The sequence below is a fragment of the Cydia strobilella genome, chromosome 21, assembly GCF_947568885.1.
Source record: "Cydia strobilella chromosome 21, ilCydStro3.1, whole genome shotgun sequence".
NCBI lineage: Eukaryota > Metazoa > Arthropoda > Insecta > Lepidoptera > Tortricidae > Cydia > Cydia strobilella.
Genome location: NC_086061.1, coordinates 1 through 5,000, shown reverse-complemented (window position 1 = coordinate 5,000; position 5,000 = coordinate 1). Strand labels below are relative to the sequence as shown.

At 44.7% G+C, this 5,000-nt stretch overlaps 2 non-coding genes across 2 annotated transcripts; both read left to right on the top strand.

Moving 5' to 3' along the window:
- The first annotated feature begins 1,794 nt into the window (after positions 1-1,794).
- On the top strand, positions 1,795-3,702 carry LOC134751327 (small subunit ribosomal RNA). The gene has a single exon (XR_010128624.1). It is a non-coding gene; the product is annotated as a small subunit ribosomal RNA (ribosomal RNA).
- A 391-nt stretch (positions 3,703-4,093) lies between these two features.
- On the top strand, positions 4,094-4,250 carry LOC134751318 (5.8S ribosomal RNA). Its single transcript, XR_010128616.1, has one exon. It is a non-coding gene; the product is annotated as a 5.8S ribosomal RNA (ribosomal RNA).
- Positions 4,251-5,000: the final 750 nt, after the last annotated feature.

Genomic DNA, 5,000 nt, shown 5'->3' with positions numbered 1-5,000 from the left:
AAAAAAGACGTGTTATAATGATGAAGAGTACGAAGAGTAAATGGCAATGTTTATATATTTTTTGGGTAGGTAGGTAGGTAGGTAGGTAGGTAGGTAGGTAGGTAGGTAGGTAGGTAGGTAGGTAGGTAGGTAGGTAGGTAGGTAGGTAGGTAGGTAGGTAGGTAGGTAGGTAGGTAGGTAGGTAGGTAGGTAGGTAGGTTAGGTTAGGTTAGGTTAGGTTAGGTTTTGAGTTAGGTTAGGTTTTGAGTTAGGTTAGGTTTTGAGTTAGGTTAGGTTTTGAGTTAGGTTAGGTTTTGAGTTAGGTTAGGTTTTGAGTTAGGTTAGGTTTTGAGTTAGGTTAGGTTTTGAGTTAGGTTAGGTTTTGAGTTAGGTTAGGTTTTGAGTTAGGTTAGGTTTTCAGTTAGGTTAGGTTTTCAGTTAGGTTAGGTTTTCAGTTAGGTTAGGTTTTCAGTTAGGTTAGGTTTTGAGTTAGGTTAGGTTTTGAGTTAGGTTAGGTTTTGAGTTAGGTTAGGTTTTGAGTTAGGTTAGGTTTTGAGTTAGGTTAGGTTTTGAGTTAGGTTAGGTTTTGAGTTAGGTTAGGTTTTCAGTTAGGTTAGGTGTTAGGTTAGGTTAGGTTATGTTAGGTTAGGTTAGGTTAGGTTAGGTTAGGTTAGGTTAGGTTAGGTTAGGTTAGGTTAGGTTAGGTTATGTTAGGTGTTATGTTAGGTGTTAGGTTAGGTTTTTTTTTTTTTTTTTTTTGGATACGGATCATAATGCATTTGTTATTACGTTGATACTCTCGCAGCAAATTTTTAAATAAAATACATCCAAGAAATGTTGTAAGCACATTTAATGCTCTATAATTCGCTTCAACCGCGAGCGCGCAAATTTTGCGCTCTAGCGGCGCGCATGCGCGCAGGAAGGATGGATGCGCGCGCGCGCGCATGAATATGTTTTTGAGATGTGTTTTAAAATAGAGTATTATTATTTATTTGCACTTTGTTCCCAGTTTACGCGTTTTATTACTGAAACGTGACAGACGGGAAAAATATTGATATCTTTGCCCCCACCACCGGGAAAAGTGCACACGCCGTATAATATTGACTTGCACAGATTGTCAATTGTCTCCAATTCGAGACAGATAACGTTCCCGATTGGTTGACACATTGAAAATAAATCTGTGCGAGGAAATTGGTTGTATGTATATTATTCCTATACGTGTGTGGCGAGGGATAGATCGGATGATAATCCGATTTAAAAAAAAATTTACACGGTAATACGGTTTTGAATGAAACACTCTCACAGTGTGTCTTATCATTGTGTGTTTGTTGGTTCATCAACCGTATTGGTTGAGGGTTTTAATAATAAACTAGCTCTCTAATACCGGGCGACCGAGATAAATCTACGAAGAACGACTATGTTAAAAGAATCTAAAGTAATAAAAAAAAATAGTGAGATTTTAATGTCTGGTCGTGGAAGAACGTTCGATTACATCGGCGCGATGAAACAAACACCACTGTGTGTGCGTGTGCGCGCTTTTTTCACTCACCAGCTACCGCTACCTACCTACCGGGTAAGTAATAGTAGTGGTAAGTAAAAAATACCCCACCAGTCTACTATACGCCACGCCAATTTCGGTACATCCGAATGGCGTGTTGTCTCGTATACGACTCGTGTCTCACGCGTGCAGTCAGTCTCCGTCGTCTATATATGATGATAATAATACACCAAATATATGAATGATGTGATGATATGACGCACGCGTTAGCGCTAGTGTTTTGCGTCTCTAAACAAGACTCGCACGAACACGGCAGCTCCCTGGTTGATCCTGCCAGTAGTTATATGCTTGTCTCAAAGATTAAGCCATGCATGTCTCAGTGCAAGCCGTATTAAGGCGATACCGCGAATGGCTCAATATATCAGTTTTGGTTCCTTAGATCTTACTCAGTTACTTGGATAACTGTGGTAATTCTAGAGCTAATACATGCAATCAGAACTCTGACCAGTGATGGGATGAGTGCTTTTATTAGATCAAAACCAATCGGCGGAGGGCCTCGCGTCCGAAGTCGTAACATTTTGATGAATCTGGATAACTTTTGCAGATCGCACGGTCCAGTACCGGCGACGCATCTTTCAAATGTCTGCCTTATCAACTTTCGATGGTAGTTTCTGCGACTACCATGGTTGTCACGGGTAACGGGGAATCAGGGTTCGATTCCGGAGAGGGAGCCTGAGAAACGGCTACCACATCCAAGGAAGGCAGCAGGCGCGCAAATTACCCACTCCCGGCACGGGGAGGTAGTGACGAAAAATAACGATACGGGACTCTTACGAGGCCTCGTAATCGGAATGAGTACACTTTAAATATTTTAACGAGGAACAATTGGAGGGCAAGTCTGGTGCCAGCAGCCGCGGTAACTCCAGCTCCAATAGCGTATACTAAAATTGTTGCGGTTAAAAAGCTCGTAGTTGCATTTGTGCTACGCACTGTCGGTGCGATTCATCCGAATCGATACTGACACGTTTGCGGAGCATATCGTCGGTGAATCGTATGTAAAAGTACGGTTCAATATAAAAATCCTATCGCGATGCTCTTCAGTGAGTGTCGAGGTGGGCCGACAATTTTACTTTGAACAAATTAGAGTGCTCAAAGCGGGCTCAAAATGCTGCTTGAATATTTCGTGCATGGAATAATAGAATATGATCTCGGTTCTATTTTGTTGGTTTTCAGAACTCCGAGGTAATGATTAATAGGGATAACTGGGGGCATTCGTATTGCGACGTTAGAGGTGAAATTCTTGGATCGTCGCAAGACGAACATCAGCGAAAGCATTTGCCAAAGGTGTTTTCATCAATCAAGAACGAAAGTTAGAGGTTCGAAGGCGATTAGATACCGCCCTAGTTCTAACCGTAAATATGTCATCTAGCGATCCGCCGACGTTACTACAATGGCTCGGCGGGCAGCTTCCGGGAAACCAAAGATTTTGGACTCCGGGGGGAGTATGGTTGCAAAGCTGAAACTTAAAGGAATTGACGGAAGGGCACCACCAGGAGTGGAGCCTGCGGCTTAATTTGACTCAACACGGGAAATCTCACCAGGCCCGGACACCGGAAGGATTGACAGATTAACAGCTCTTTCTTGATTCGGTGGGTGGTGGTGCATGGCCGTTCTTAGTTGGTGGAGCGATTTGTCTGGTTAATTCCGGTAACGAACGAGACTCTAGCCTGCTAAATAGGCGTCGTCATTTAGGTGCGCGCGGCCGTTCGCGGTCGCGCAACTCACTGGCGACGTATTAAAATTCTTCTTAGAGGGACCGGCGGTTTCGAGCCGCACGAGATTGAGCAATAACAGGTCTGTGATGCCCTTAGATGTCCTGGGCCGCACGCGCGCTACACTGAAGGAATCAGCATGTTCTCCTTGGCCTAGAGGCCCGGGCAACCCGTTGAAACTCCTTCGTGCTGGGGATTGGGGTTTGCAATTATCCCCCATAAACGAGGAATTCCTAGTAAGCGCGAGTCATAAGCTCGCGTTGATTACGTCCCTGCCCTTTGTACACACCGCCCGTCGCTACTACCGATTGAATGATTTAGTGAGGTCTTCGGACCGACACGCGGTGGCTTCACGGCCGTCGGCGTTGCTGGGAAGTTGACCAAACTTGATCATTTAGAGGAAGTAAAAGTCGTAACAAGGTTTCCGTAGGGGAACCTGCGGAAGGATCATTAACGTGTATATATGTTGTTGTGTATGTTCTACATACTACAAACGTCGTGTATAACAAAAATAATCCGTTACCAAAAATAAAATATATGTCAGTTGACGTCACACAGGAGAGGTTTATTTCTATCTCGCGTCGCGTGTATTTAAGCAGTTTGAGATTTACGTCTATTTGGAGAGTCGCTTCGACCGGCACAAATCCGCGCCGTTACAGCTTATCGCTCCATATTATATAGATGTTTCTCTTTGAACTCGCGCGAACGTCAACTGTGTTGTACGTAGACCGATATATATGAGACAGACAGTATGCGGTAATCGTTTTACTCATTTTTCGTAATGATTTTTTATTTTTTTATTTGATGTTACTAACATTGTTACCAGTGTGTAATAATAAACTATTACCCTGGACGGTGGATCACTTGGCTCGCGGGTCGATGAAGAACGCAGTTAACTGCGCGTCATAGTGTGAACTGCAGGACACATTTGAACATCGACATTTCGAACGCACATTGCGGTCCGTGGAGACACATCCAGGACCACTCCTGTCTGAGGGCCGGCTGCATAAATAAACATACTTTTACCACATTGCGTAACAGTAAAATGTTACGCTGCTGAGGGTTCGTTTGAAGATTACGATTTCGGTTGTAACCTTTTCGGGCGTCCCTTTAAATATATGTATTATATAGCGACGTTCGTGTGATGTGACGTATGTCATATCTACCGTGCGCGCGTACACACTGTGTGATATTAATTATGATATTATATATAAGGTGTGAACGCGTGTATAACACGTGTTAGATTTGATAGACTCTCATCATTTTACACGTATCGTTCCACTAGTATATATAGTATAGTAGGCGGACTCGACGTCCGAAGAGCGCATCGACGCCGTCCACGCGCGCTCCTTTCGGGGAGTTGCGTGTTGTCGTCGTCGTAGCGCTGACCGGATATCGTGTCTGCCTCCAATTTTTATCGTTGGCCTCAGATCAGGGAGGATCACCCGCCGAATTTAAGCATATTAGTAAGCGGAGGAAAAGAAACTAACCAGGATTTCCTTAGTAGCGGCGAGCGAACAGGAAATAGCCCAGCACTGAATCCCGCGGTCGTCACTGGTCGCGGGAGATGTGGTGTTCGGGAGGTTCCGCTTTCTCGTCGTCGCGACTACTGTCCAAGTTCGTCTTGAACGGGGCCGTTTTCCCATAGAGGGTGCCAGGCCCGTAGCGACGTAGGGCGGCGGCGAGAGGGACACTCCTCAGAGTCGGGTTGCTTGAGAGTGCAGCCCTAAGTGGGTGGTAAACTCCATCTA